At 39.4% G+C, this 15,374-nt stretch overlaps 1 protein-coding gene and 1 pseudogene across 11 annotated transcripts in view; one reads left to right on the top strand and one right to left on the bottom strand.

Annotated features, from left to right (window-relative positions):
* The window catches only part of USP54 (ubiquitin specific peptidase 54), a 151,590-nt gene that overhangs the window by 93,802 nt on the left and 42,414 nt on the right, over nucleotides 1-15,374 (bottom strand). The gene's annotated exons all lie outside the window — the stretch shown is intronic.
* Nucleotides 14,606-14,708, top strand: LOC114498171 (annotated as a pseudogene).

Below are 15,374 nucleotides of genomic sequence, written 5' to 3'. Positions count from 1 at the left end.
GCCCCACCCTGGTGAACACCTAAGGCTCCACCCCTCACTACGTAACAGGCTTGACCAGATGCCCCCCCTCCAAAATGGCTCAAACGGAAGAACAAATCAAAGACACAGAGCCAATACTTTTAAGCAACCAAGACATAGCCAAACTATCAGATGCACAGTTCAAAGCACTGGTGATCAGGATGCTCACAGAATAGGTTGATTTGGTCACAAATTAGATGAAAAATGAAGGCTACACTAAGTGAAATTAAGAAAAAATGCACAGGCAACCAATAATGATGGAAAGGAAACTGGGTCCTCAGATCAACGCAGTGGACCAGAAGGAAAGAAAGAACATACAATCAGAACAGAATGAAGAAACAAGGAATTCAAAAAAATGAGGGGAGGCTTAGGAACCTCCAGGACATCTTTAAACATTCCAACATCCGAATTATAGGGGTACCAGAAGGAGAAAAGGAAGAGCAACAAGTGGAAAAGTTATTTGAACAAATAATAAAGGAGAACTTCCCCCAATCTGGCAAAGGAAATAGACTTCCAGGAAGTCCAGGAAGCTCAGAGAGTCCCAAAGAGGTTGGACCCAAGGAGGAACACACCAAGGCATATCATAATTACATTACCCAAGATTAAAGATAAGGAGAGAATCCTAGAAGCAGCAAGAGATAAGGGGGACAGTCACCTACAAAGGAGTTCCCATCAGAACTGTCAGCTGATTTCTCCAAGGAGACCTTGCAGGCAAAAGGGGCTGGAAAGAAGTTATTCCAAGTCATGAAAGGCGAGGACCTACATCCAAGATTGCTCTATCCAGCAAAGCTCTCATTTAAAATGGAAGGGCAGATAAAGTGCTTCTCAGATAAGGTCAAGTTAAAGGAGTTCATCATCACTAAGCCCTTATTATGTGAAATGTTCAAGGGACTTATCTAAGAAAAAGAAGATAAAAACCATGTATAGTAAAATGACAGCAAACTCACAATTATTAACAACCACACCTAAAACAAAAACAAAAACAAACTAAGCAAACAACTAGAACAAGAACAGAACCACAGAAATGGAGATCACATGAAGGGATAGCAACAGGAGAGTGGGAGGAGGAGAGAGGGGGAAAAGGTACAGAGAATAAGTAGTATAGACGGTAGGGAGAAAATAGGGGGAGGGCAAGAATAGTATGGGAAATGTAGAAGCTAAAGAACTTATGATATGGACGTGAACTAAAAGGGGAGAATGCGGGTGGAAAGGGGTGTGCAGGGTGGAGGGGAGTGAAGGGGGGAAATGGGACAACTGTAACAGCATAATCAATAAAATATATTAAAAAATAAAAATAAATAAATAAATAAAATCTTTAGATTTTGAGAGTTCCAGCCAAGATAGAGGCAAAGGTAGAAACAGTTTGCTTCCTCACACAATCAAAAGAAGGATAACAACCAACCTAAAAACAATAAACCACCAGAAATGCCAGAATATCACTTCATGGAACTCTGACAACCAAGGAGTTAAAGAAACATTCATCCAGACCAGTAGAAGGGACGGTGACAGGAGATAGGCAGCCAAGAGGAGATGATGCACAGCAAGGCAGCAGACCAGATGGGTGAGGCAGGGCTGGATGAGAGGACTTGTGACAAGGCGAATGACCCCGCAGGCAAGGCAGGGCTGGCTGAACAGGAAACTAAAGATTCAAAGCTGCCTGTAAACTACTGCTGGGTGTAGCCACAGTGGGAGAAGTTCCCAGTCTTACACAAGAGCTCGTTGGAAACTAGGGCTAAAGCAGAGCAAGGGAATGGCATTGTTCCCTTTCTGAACCCTACCTACAGATAGCGCCACAATGCAGCAAAAAGGGTTTCCCCACCCCCTTACAGCAAAACAGGTGTGCCAAGACAGAGAAATATGGCCCAAATGAAAGAACAGATCAAAACTCCAGAAAAAGAGCTAAGCGATGAGGAGATAGCCAAACTGTCTGATGCAGAGTTGAAAACACTGGTAATCAGGATGTTCACAGAACTGATTGAGCTCAGTTGCACAATGAAGGAAGAAATGAAGGCTACACAGAGTGAAATAAAGCAAAATGCACAGGGAACCAACAGTGATGGGAAGGAAACCAAGACTCAAATCAATGATTTCGAATAAAAGGAAGAAATAAACATACAACCAGAACAGAATGAAGAAAAAGAATTCAAAAAAATGAGGAAAGGCTTAGGACAACTTGAAACATTCTACATCTGAATCATGGGAGTGCCAGAAGGAAAAGAGGAAGAGCAAGATATGGAAAGCTTCTTTGAATAAATAATGAAGAAAAACTTCCCCAATCTGGCAAAGGAAATAGACTTCCAGGAAGTCCAGGAAGCTCTGAGAGTCCCAAAGAAGTTGGACCCAAGGAGGAACACACCAAGGCACATCATAAGTTACCCAAGATTAAAATGAAGGAGAGAATCCTAGAAGCAGCAAGAGGAAAGGAGACAGTTACCTACAAAGGAGTTCCCATCAGACTGTCAGCTGATTTCTCAAAAGAAACCTTGCAGGCAAGAAGGGCTGGAAAGAAGTATTCCAAGTCATGAAAGGCAAGGACCTACATCCAAGATTACTCTGTCCAGCAAAGCTATCATTTAGAATGGAAGGGCAAATAAAATGCTTTTTAGATAAGGTCAAGCTAAAGGAGTTCATCATCACCAAGCCCTTATTCTATGAAATGTTAAAGGAACTTGTCTAAGAAAAAGAAAAAGACCCAAAATAGGAACAGTAAAATGACAACAAACTCACAACTATCAACAACCGAACCTAAAAAAAAAAACAAAAACAAAAATGAACTAAGCAAACAATTAGAACAGGAATAGATTCACAGAAATAGAGATCACATGAAAGGTTATCAGTGAGGAGGGGGTGGGGAAGAATAGGGGAAAAGGTACAGGTTATAAGCATAAATGGTAGATATAAACTAGACAGGGGGAGGTTAAGAATAGTATGGGAAATGTAGAAGTCAAAGAACTTATATGTACGACTCATGGACATGAACTAAGGTGGGGGAATGCTGGTGGGAAAGCGGATATGCAGGGTAGGGAGGAATAAAGGGGAGGGAAAAATGAGACAACTATAATAGCATAATCAATAAAATATATTTAAAAATTAAAAAACAGGTTAACTAAATAAAACAATGCAATGAAAATCAAAACCATGATACCTCTTCACACCTAATATGGCTATAATCAAAAAGACGTATTAACAAGTGTTGACACAATATGGAGAAATTGAACCCTCCTATACTGCTCATGTAAATGTAAAACAGTCCAGCCACTTTTGAGAACAGTCTGGCAAATAGCCAAAAGATTAAACAGAGTTACCATATGACCCAGCAATTCTACTAGATATGTACCTAAGAGAAACTAAAACTCATGTTCACTCAAAAACTTTTATACAAATGTGCATAGCAGCATTATTCATAATAGCCAAAAAGTGATAATTCAAATGTACATCAACTGATAGATAAAATATGTTTATTCATACTATGGAATATTATTCAGTCATAATAAGAATGAAGTATAATACATGCTACAACATTTATGAACCTTGAAAACATTATGTTAAGTGAAAGAAGCTGGTCACAAAAGACCACCTATTATGTGATTTTATACAATTCAAATTTTATGACATGTCTAGAACAGGAAACTATAGAGACAGAAAGTTAGATTAGTGGTTGCCTAGGGCTGAGGAGGTGTAAAGAAAATGGAAAGTAACTGCTAATAAGTACAGTGTTTCTTTTGAGGGTGACAGAAATGTTCTAAAATTGATGTGGTGATGAATGTTCACTCTGTGAATAGATTAACAACCATTGAATTGTACACTTTAAATGAGTGAATTGTATGGTTTATAAATTATATCTCAGTATAGCTATTTTTTTATCAGTTTTCCTTTTTATAAAACAAGACACTCTCTGTTTCATGTCTGTGATTTAAATTAGGTCCCCATAAACAACATAGCTGCTGCCACCTGGTAAAACTAGATGGCTTCAAATGGTTGGCAAACGACTGCTGTGCATAAGAGACAGTGAATAATTTTTTTAAAATACATAAGCAAGGAAAATCAGGCTGATGGTGCATTCTACTCCTATTTAATTCTACAGTGTCACTCTACAGTGTCATTTAATTCAGGACAGAATGCAATCACTGTTTCCCTAACCAAGAAGCCAAGAGTGCCCTGTCAGGGTGGCTCAGTTGGCTGGAGCACTGTCCTGTGCACCAAAAGGCTACAGGTTTGATCCCCGGTCAGGGCACATACAGGAGGCAATCAATCAATGCCTCTCTCTCTCACATTGATATTTCTTTCTCTCTGTCTCTCTGTCTGTCTCTCTCTCTCTCTCTCAAATCAATAAACAAACATATCCTAGGGTGAGGATTTTTAAAAAACAACTAATTAAAAAAAGAGAGAGTAAGCTAACAGTACAACTGATTACACATATGCACAAAGTGGATAGGCACAGATAAGTCACTTTTGACAAAAATAAGGTTGAAAATGCCACCAAAATGGCACAGCAGCAAAGGTCAGAGTACATGTCTTGTTGTTTGGCTGAAAAGACAGAACAGATGAACAAGGCAGGCTGAAGTGATACTTGCTGGGCACACCATTTGCTAAATAATTACAAACATTCCCCCACATATCTGTAGAAATCCTTCCTGCTACTTTTGGGCATCTTTCCCTAGAGTACTCACTCAGAAGCTGACTTAAAACCATCTGTTTGATAAACAATCTGAGAATACAGAAAACAGAGCTAATGAACCGTTTGTGGGTAAAGAGGGAGCCAAAGTAAAGGAGGTGGGGGGATGAGTCGGTATTTACCCTCATTAAAAAAATTTAAACACCACTGCTGAGTTAGTGATTTAAACTTGGGGAGGGGGGTTCATCATGACAGCATCATATTAGACAGAGGAAGGGATAGAGAGAGAGAATCGTTGATTTGTTGTTCCACTTATTTATGCATTCATTGGTTGCTTCTTGCATGTGCCCATCTGGGGATCAAACACAGCCTTAGTATATCGGGAGGATGCTCTAACCAACTGAACTACCAGGCCAAGACATAAACTGGGATTTTGTGCCAATATATTTTCTTAAATGGGCAAAAATCTTAAGTGTGAAGTTCACAGAAAGAAAAAAAAATGTCTATCTCATTCATAATTAAAGAAATGAAAAGATCCCCTACTGGTGTGACTCAGTGAACTGAATGCCAGCCTATGAACTGGAAGGTCACCAGTTTGGTTCCTGGTCAGGGCATATGTCTGGGTTGTAGGCCAGGTACCCAGCTGGGGGTATGCAAAAAGCAACCAATCGAAGTATCTCTCACACATTGATGTTTCTCTCCCTCTTGTTCTCCCTCTCTTTCCCTTTCTCTAAAAAATAAATAAAACCTTCTAAAAAAAGAAATGCAAAAGAAAAATGCATACCATTTTTCAGATCCAATTGCCAAATATTTAATAGCTGGAAAGGTGACGGTGTATAGAGGGGTAAATTCTCATTCACTCTTGGTAGGCACAAAGTAAATTTGGCAGTATTTCTCAGTTTTTAATGCTTATACCCTTTGTTTCAACAATTCAATTTTTTGAAATTAAAGATAAAGGTACAAGGAAATTTCTAGCTACACTGTTTGTAATAAATAAAAACTAAATACCTGTCAAAAAAGAGACTGGTTAAATATGGTAAATATCATTTGGGGAATACTTACAGATGAAATAGTACGTATGGGATTTATTTCAAGACTATCATGGGTGACTAGGGTAGACAGTAGGAGGAAGTATAAATGAAACAATTGATGGTGTATTTAAAAATTCATGAAACTGGTGATGGTACATGTGGGTTCATTTTACTCTTCTCCATATTTTGTATATGTTTGAAATTTTCTTTAAAAAAATATAAATATATGAAATAACCTCACTGAAGGGAGTAGAAGATAAAGGTACTGAACTAAGTAACTTTAGAAATGACTGGAGTCGATAAGACTAAAGGCACAAGGAACTATACATTAGCACTTTAGCTAATAAAGCTGTTTCCCATATGTGTACATGTGAGAAATCACTACACATGTATACAGGAACTGAACAATTAAGTAAATGAATGACATGATGGAAGGTTTCTCACTTTTGAAATGGGAGGTTACAGATAAACAGAGAGAAAAGGCTAAAATTCACATGGTAATGACTTGGAGTTAGAATATGAAGTTGTTTTAGATTAATAAAGATATAGGTGGTTAGATCTGGAAATATTTATAGATAGATACAGATATATAGATAGAAGTATATATATATATTTACTTGCTTTGTCAGCTGAGAGTTTTTAGAATCAATGATACCCCAGCTGTAACAAGTGCACCCAAAACTGACAGCTTAGTTTCTAATACCATTCGTCAAAAAAAGGAATGAAAGTACCTTGGAAAAATGGCTGATTCTAGAACAGGGACAAGAAATACATGAGATATATGGAGCATCTTCTAATGTCAGAAAGTAAGGAAATGCTAAAAACAAAACAAAACGAAAATCCAAAATTGATAGAGGTATGTCAAAGAACACAGGAAACAATAAAAGGAACTCCCAGTGGCCAACTTGAAGAAAAAAAGTCATACTGAATTATAACCTAAAATATAAATATCTATCAATTCATGCTGATATAAAGAAAATATTAAATATATAAATGGGGAAGATAAACAAATGTCACTTGCAGAAGAATTCCAAATAATTTATAGATACTTCATCTCAAGCATGGGGAACATAAATCCCTTACCTTAAGTGTGGGCTGTGAATACAGAATTCCTTCCAAAGAATACATATAGAATGGAAGAGGAGTAGGGAAAGAACAATTTTCGTGGACAAACTCAGCCAGGTGATCAAGGTCATTATCAACAAAGATAAATATGTTGATAAAACGTACTCTTGATATGACATGATTAGAATGACACTGTATTTCTGTGATTTTCTACCCCAAAACCCATATCCCCAGTCTAATCATGAGAAAAACATTAGATAAATTCCAATAGAGGGGCTTCCTATAAATAGTGTACTTGACCAGTATTCCTCAAAGCTGTCAAGGTCATCATAAACAAGGACAGTCTGAGAAATTGTCACAGCCAAGAGAAACAATAAAAATCAGTAGTACATTTTTTAAAAATCACACATAAAAGGAAAAACTAGATAACAAAGGAAAAATAAACCAGATGTAAACAATACATAGTGTATCTAGTGCTCCAAAAATATATATCCCAGTAAAATACTTTTATAGGAATTAGCCCAGATCATGGCAAATTATATTCAAAATATTTTCTTAAAAATCTTAACAAAAAGAGAATGGTATAGGGATTATCATTACATTTTTATTAAGTACTCACTTTTTCCTATGCAAAGACAGGAGACATAAGAGGCCATTAGAACTTCCCCTTAGAATCAGAAGAAAAAAACATAAAGATCCCAAGGTTCAGAGAAGTTAAGCATGATAATGCTTATGTGATTATATATTTAATAATGTAGTCCCTACAAACTGTGTTAAGCAGAAATTTGGTATATTTTGAATGCATTAGAAAAGGTTGCTATTTAAAGAATTGTTGATGAATTTTTTTTAAATATATTTTATTGATTATGCTATTACAGTTGTCCTATTTCCCCCCCTTCACTCCCCTCCACTCTGCACACCCCCTCCCACCCACATTCCCCCTACTTTAGTTCATGCCCATGTGTCATAAGTTCTTTGGCTTCTACATTTCCCATACTATTCTTATCCTCCCCCCATCTATCTTCTATCTACCATCTATGCAACTTATTCTCTGTACCTTTTCCCCCGCTCTCCACTTCCCACTCCCCTGTTGCTAATCCACTATGTGATCTCCATTTCTGTGGTTCTGTTCCTGTTCTAGTTGTTTGCTTAGTTTTTGTTTTTGTTTTAGGCGTGGTTGTTAATAATTGTGAGTTTGCTGTTATTTTACTATACATGTTATTTATATTCTTTTTCTTAGATAAGTCCCTTTAACATTTCATATAATAAGGGTTTGGTGATGGTGAACTCCTTTAACTTGACCTTATCTGAGAAGCACTTTATCAGCCCTTCCATTTTAAATGAAAGCTTTGCTGGACAGAGCAATCTGGGATGTAGGTCCTCGCCTTTCATGACTTGGAATACTTCTTTCCAGCCCCTTTTGCCTGCAAGGTCTCTTTGGAGAAATCAGCTGACAGTCTGATGGGAACTCCTTTGTAGGTGACTGTCCCCTTATCTCTTGCTGCTTCTAGGATTCTCTCCTTATCTTTAATCTTGGGTAATGTAATTATGATATGCCTTGGTGTGTTCCTCCTTGGGTCCAACCTCTTTGGGACTCTCTGAGCTTCCTGGACTTCCTGGAAGTCTATTTCCTTTGCCAGATTGGGGAAGTTCTCCTTTATTATTGTTCAAATAACTTTTCCACTTGTTGCTCTTCCTTTTCTCCTTCTGGTACCCCTATAATTTGGATGTTGGAATGTTTAAAGATGTCCTGGAGGTTCCTAAGCCTCCCCTCATTTTTTTGAATTCTTGTTTTTTCATTTTTTCCTGATTGTATGTTTCTTTCTTACTTCTGGTCCACTCCATTGATTTGAGTCCCACTTTCCTTCCTATCACTGTTGGTTTCCTATACTTTCCTTTATTTCACTTAGTGTAGCCTTCATTTTTTCATCTAATTTGTGACCAAATTCAACCAATTCTGTGAGCATCCTGTTTACCAGTGCGCATCTGATAGGTTGGCTTTCTCTTCATCTCTTAGTTGTATTATTTCTGGAGCTTTGGTCTGTTCTTTCTTTTTGGCCATTTTTTTTTGTCTTGACACGCCTGTTGTGTAGTGTTGGGTGGAGCCTTAGGTGTTCACCAAGGCAGGTCAACTCAGTAGCTGGATTGTGATGCTATATGTGGGGGAGGGATCTGAGAGGGAACAATGGTGCCTGCTCCCCTCTCTGCCGGATTTCAGTTACTTCTCCTGCTTCCCCCAAGCAAATTGTGCCTTTCTGGTACTGATTCTTCTGTGGGTGGGTTTGTGTACATTCTAGAACCCTGTGGGTCTCTCCAACGAAGTCTCCTGTGAGCCTGGGAGATTCTCCTGGCACCTCAACCCCCACAGGTGCTTTCAATTGGTGTTTTGAGGCTTTATTTCCCACACTTGGACCCTAGGTTGTGTGGTCTGTCTCGCTCCCCAGTTTCACCTGGTTTATCTGTATGCAAATGTGGGACTGCCCATTCTGCCAGCCACCTTGTGCACCGTGCCCCTCCACATCTGCCGCCTTGCTGGGTCCTCCAGCTGCCACCTGCGCACGCAGGGTCTACCAGCCACCCACTTTGCCACAACCCTCTCCACCCAGCAGCCCAACTCTACCCCTTCTACTGGTCTGGACGAATGTGTCTAATTTTAATGCCTGGTTGTTGGATTCCATACAGTTCAATTTTCCGTCGGTACTGGTTGTTTTTGTTTATAAATTGTTGTTGTCCTTATTTTGGTTGTGCAAGGAGGCACAGTGTGTCTACCTACACCCTCATCTTGGCCAGAAGTCTGACCTTCTTTTTCTTAAATAAGTCCCTTTAACATTTCATGTAATAATGGCTTGGTGATAAACTCCTTTAGCTTTGCCTTTTCTGGGATCACTTTATCTGTGCTTTCATGATAGCTTTGCTGGATGGAGTAATCTAAGTTGTAGGTCCTTGCTTTTTAATCACTTTGAACACTTCTTGCCAGAGCCTTCTTGCCTGCACACTTGCTTTGAGAAATCAGCTGACAGTCTTATGAAGCTCCTTTATAGGTAACTCTCTGCTTTTCTCTTGATGCTTTTAAGATTCTCTGTTTACCTTTAAACTTTGGTATGTTAATTATGATGTGTCTTGGTGTGGTCCTCTCTGGATCAAACTTCTTTGAGATTCTCTGTACTTCCTGGATTTGTATGTCTATTTCCTTTGCCAGATTGGGGAAGTTTTCTTTCATTATTTTTTCAAATAAGTTTTCAATTTCTTGCTCTTCCTCTTCGTCTTCTGGCATCCATATGATTCAGATGTTGGTATGTTTGGAGATGTCCCAGAGGCACCTTATACTATCCTCGTTGTTTTGAATTCTTTTTTCTTCTTCCTGTTGTGACTGAATGCTTATTTCTTCTTTATGTTCCAAATCATTGATTTGAATCCCAGCTTCATCCCCTCCACTATTGGTTCACTGTAGATTTTTCTTTATTTCATTTAGCGTAACCTTCATTTCTTCCTAAATCTTTTTTATTTTGTTGCCATACTAAATCAGTTCTTTGAGTATCCTGATCACCAATGTTTTGAACTCTGCATATGATGGGTTGGTTATCTCTATTTTGTTTAGTTCTTTTTCTAGGGTTTGTTCTCTTCTTTCATTTGGGCCATATCTCTTTGCCTGCTCAATTTGTCAGCCTTCCTGTGTTTAGTTCCAAGTATTAAGCACAGCTGCTTTGATTCCCTGTCTTAGTATCATGGCCTATTGTAAAAAAGGCACCCATCCAGATGAATGTGGCTTCTTTCAATCCTTGACTGTCAGACTTCCATACAGCTCGATTTTCTGATAGTTCTGGGTGTCATCTGTTTTGAGATCTAGTTGTAATTATTTCTGTGGTGTACGAGGAGGTGAAGCATGTTTAACTACACCTCCATCTCCACTAAGAGTCCTCAAAAATTTATCTTCATGGCTCTCTGCCAATCATTTTTTAAAATGCCAAGCATGTTCCCATCTCAAGGATTTTTTGCTTGCTAATCCACCACTCTACTGAATGGCCAGATCCCCAGCTCTTTGCACGCCTTTTCTTCCCTTCATTCAGCCCTCTACTTAAATGTTGCCATCCTCAAAAGGACCTTACTGAACAACTCATATAAAACTACTACCTGCACTTCTATCTCCTTACTCTGCTTTATTGTTTTCTTGTACTTATCAATCCTAGAGATTACTTATTATCTACCTTCCCCATTAGCTATAAGCTCCCTAATGCAGGGACTTGAAGTATCCTGTTTCCTACTGTATCTCCAGAGTCCAGTAGACTACATGATACATAGTGGGCACACCATGAACGTTTGTTGAATGAATAAATAATTAGGATGTTAGGTGAAAAGAGCAGACTACACAGTATTTTCAAAATTATTTTCTTTTTATAAAATTAAACAAATGAAGTATAAAGTCGTACACATAAACCCATAGAGCCAATCTTCATTATTCCTGAATTCAATACATGCAAATTTGCCTAGTAATTAAAATTTATTTCTTATCCCAAAATCAACCTTTGCAGTACATTTGTAGTCATTCAGGAAAATGTGTGAGAATTCACATAATGGCAAAACATTTGAGTCCTCTCATGCATATATTCCCAACTGAGGTCAAACTAGGCAATACCCTATACCTTCTTGTTTCATCTCTCATACTGTAAACAAATGGCCTTTGGTGGTTTATTTAGTGTCACATCACTCACATTTTTGTGGTTTTGGTTTGCGATTTAACTGTTTAAAATGAAATGCTGAAGTGCTGGCCTGGCTGGTATGACTCAGTGGATTAAGCGAGGGCCTCCAAACCAAAGGGTCGCCAGTCCGATTCCCAGTCAGGGCACATGCCTGGGTTGCAGGCCAAGTTCCCATTAGGGAACACATGAGAGGCAAACCACACACTGACATTTCTCTCCCTCTCTTTCTCCCTCCCTTCCCTTCTCACTAAAATAAATAAAGAAAATCTTTTTAAAATTTAAAAAAAAGTGCTGAAGTGCTCTCTAGTGTTTCTAAGTTCAAGAAGGTATGATGTGCCTTCTGAAGAAAATACATGTATTAGAGAAGTCTGTCCAGTCATAAGTTGTGTAGTGCTTTTCCTATGAGTTCAATGTTAATAAATCAACAATATATGTTATATAAAGTATCTTTAAACAAAAGCAAATTAAAGTGAGGTTATATGTTGATCAGTTAACAAAAATATGATCAAAGACTAATAGAAACCTGATATTCATGAGGACTTCTTGTCAACATGGTGGCACAGATAAAACAGCTCACCTCCTCACACAACCACATCAAAATTACAACTAAACTCTAGAACCATCACTCAGAATTAATAGAAATTGAGTTGAATGAAACTCTGACAACTACAGAATTAAGGAAACCAATGCATCCAGGCAAGTAGAAGGGGTGGAAACACAGAATGGGGTAGTCCTACATAAAAAGGAGGGATATTCAGGAGTAACGAGTCCCAGCACCACACCAGGACTGCCAGCCCATGGTACCAGTGCCAGGAAGATATGTCCTTAACTTCTGGCTGCAAAAACAAGCAGGACTGAGTTTGTGAAGAAACTTCTGGAGTCCCAAGCAGATCCTCTTAAAGAATCCACACACAAACTTAGTCAGACACACCCTCTGAACTCCAGCACTGCAATAGCAGCTCGAAAGGCAACCAGTGGCATAGAGGAAAGAACTGAAGTGGCTGGCATCAAGATGAAGACTAAGGACAGTTTTTGTCCAGACAAAAAGGTGGGCAGAGCTACAGAGGTGGCAGGGGTGGCATATCTGAGACTCCATCACATGGCTAACACTATTTGCTCTGCCCCTGGAAATCCCCAGGGGCTCTGTTCCACCCAACTTACAGCTGTTAACAGTAACTTTTCCATGTGAGGGGCTGGTCTTGGTTTATGCTTCACAACTTCCTAAATCCTATCAAACAATCAAAAGCTAGCTTCAGTGAACCTCTAGCCCCTGTACCTCTTGCTAAGTGGTCCCACGCATGGCACTAGCAACAGCCAGCCTGGAACACAGCTTGGCTTCATCTGGGGATGACCAAGCCTAGCGCAAGTAGTAGCCATCTCAGATTGCTCTAGAGCTCAGGCAGGTAGCCCCATGCAAACAAAGCTGGGGGCTAACCTTGGCTTGTAACACCTCAGAAACCCCAGGGCCTACCTATCCACTGGACAGCTGCAGACCATGACAGAGCTCCAGTACCCTGCCCTGCACAAAACTGCCTCCACAGAGATGGAAGTTAGTGGCCAGTGGTCACCGCCAATCCTTGCAGGTGACTGGCCTGGGGAAATCCCTCCCACTGACCTACCAACAGCAACCAAGGGTCAACTATAACAGGAGGATGTACTCAATCCACACAAAGGGCACACCTCAAGTGCCCAGATTAGATAGGGGAGGCTGTGCCACTGGACCATACAGGTCACCTAGTATATTAGGTCATGCTACCAAAACACAGAGTCATAGCAGCTCTACCTAATACATTAAAAAAAAAATACAGGAAGGCTGACAAAGAATTATGGCCCAAATGAAAGAACAGATCAAGACTCCAAGAAAAAAAAAACTAAAACAAAAAAGAGATAAGCAATCTATCACATGCAGAGTTTAAAACACTAGTTATAAGGATGCTCAAGGAACATAGTGAAGACTTCCACAACATTAAAAAGATCCAGTCAGAATGAAGGATTCACTTTCAATTTGAGTTCCAGCCAATATGGAGGCGTAGGCAGAAACCTTTGCTTCCTCGTACAACAAAAAAGGAAGATAAGAACCAATCTAAAATCAATAAACAAATAGGAGTGCCAGAAAATCAAACTGCATGTAACTATGACAACCAAGGAATTAAAGAAAGTCAACGAGTGTAGTAAACTGTTCTGCATGGCATGGGCCCAGTGCCCACTCAGAGGTGCACAGGACCCACACCCACGGATAGGTTCTCCTGCGGGAAAATCAGGCCTGCAATGTACTAGGCCACTAAGAGTGTTACTTTTTGCTTAAATTCCCTCACCCTGAATTGAGGACATTTACTGCCAAGCAACTTCCTAAAAACCATGCTAAACTTCTAAAGATGAGAGTAACCGGTTCAACTAATTTTGCCTTTTCATTTGCAAATATCCCTCTTCTGTAATGTGATTAGCAGCATTGGCTCCTTTGTTGCTATAAAAGGTAACCACCTAAAGCGAACCTCTGCATAGTAAATGAGGACCATCATATAATGGGTGGAGAAACCCAATAAAGGCCTGTCATGGCAGAGGCCATGGTTTTTGCTCCCCTTGAGAGAAAAGCCAGGCTGTCCCTTTTCCCCCACTGGACTCGGTAGTCTGTGTGAATGTCTCATTTCATCCATAATGATGCGGACATTGCATGTCTGCATTAAACCAAAACAACCACACCAGTAAGGTGGCGGACAGAGAGAACCCATGGAGAACCAGGAGACTGTGTGGGCAGGAGTGACTGAATGGGAAACTGAGACTCAGAGCTGAATGTGGACTACAACAGAGATTGCCATGGTGGGAGAAACTCCCAGACTCACAAGAGAGTTCACTGGAAAATGGGGCTAGAGCCAAGTAGGTGAACTGCATTATTCCTTCTCTGGCTCCTCCCCCAAAGGCAGCACCATAGTGCAGCAAAGAGGGTTGCCCTGCCCTGGTGAATACATAAGGCCCCACACCCTTATAACAAAACAGGTGTGCCTAGACAGAGAAATATGGCCCAAATGAGAGAACAGAGCTACACTCCAGAAAGAAAGCTAAGTGATGAGGAGATAGTCAACCTATCTGATGGAGATTTTAAAGCCCTTGTAATAAAAATGCTCACAGAACTGATTGAGCTTGGTCGAAAAATGAAAGAAGAAATGAAAGATACCCAAAGTAAGACTATACTTTCAGGGATCATTTCTATAGTTCATTACTAGAGAAGTTAGTCTGAACGTGTAGAGAACCAACCAGAAATGAAAGAGGAGAGATTACAACTGATACCACAGAAATACAAAGGATTGTAAGAAATTACTATGAAGAACTGTATGCCAAGAAACTTGAAAACCTAGGTGAAATGGACCAAATTTCTAGAAACATATAATCTTCCAAAAAACTCAATGAAAAAGAAGCAGAAAGCCTGAACAGACCAGTAACAGCAAAAGAATTGAAGCAGTAATCAAAAAACTCCCAACACACAAAAGCCCTGGACCAGATGGTTTCACAGGGAGAATTCTTACAAAGCATTTAAAGAAGAGCTAACACCTGTCCTTCACAGACTATTCCAAAAACTTCAAAAAGATAAAAGACTCCCAAACTCTTTTATGAGGCCAACATCATTCTAATTCCAAAACCAGATAAACACACAACAAAGAAAGAAAACTTCAGGCCAATATCGCTGATGAACATTGATGCTAAAATCCTCAACAAAATACTGCCAAACTGCATCCAACAATACATTAAAAAGATCACACACCATGACCAAGTGGGATTCATTCCAGGGATGCAAGGATGGTTTAATATTTGCAAATCAGAAAATGTAATACATCACATAAACAAAAGCAAAGACAAAAGCCACATGATCATATCAATAGATGCAGAAAAGCATTTGATAAGGTACAACACCCATTTATGCTAAAAACACTCTGCAAAGTGGGAATAGAGGGA

This window comes from Phyllostomus discolor, chromosome 5 (genome assembly GCF_004126475.2).
Source record: "Phyllostomus discolor isolate MPI-MPIP mPhyDis1 chromosome 5, mPhyDis1.pri.v3, whole genome shotgun sequence".
Lineage (NCBI taxonomy): Eukaryota > Metazoa > Chordata > Mammalia > Chiroptera > Phyllostomidae > Phyllostomus > Phyllostomus discolor.
Note: the sequence above shows the minus strand (reverse complement) of the source record. Positions and strands in the feature narration are given on the sequence as shown.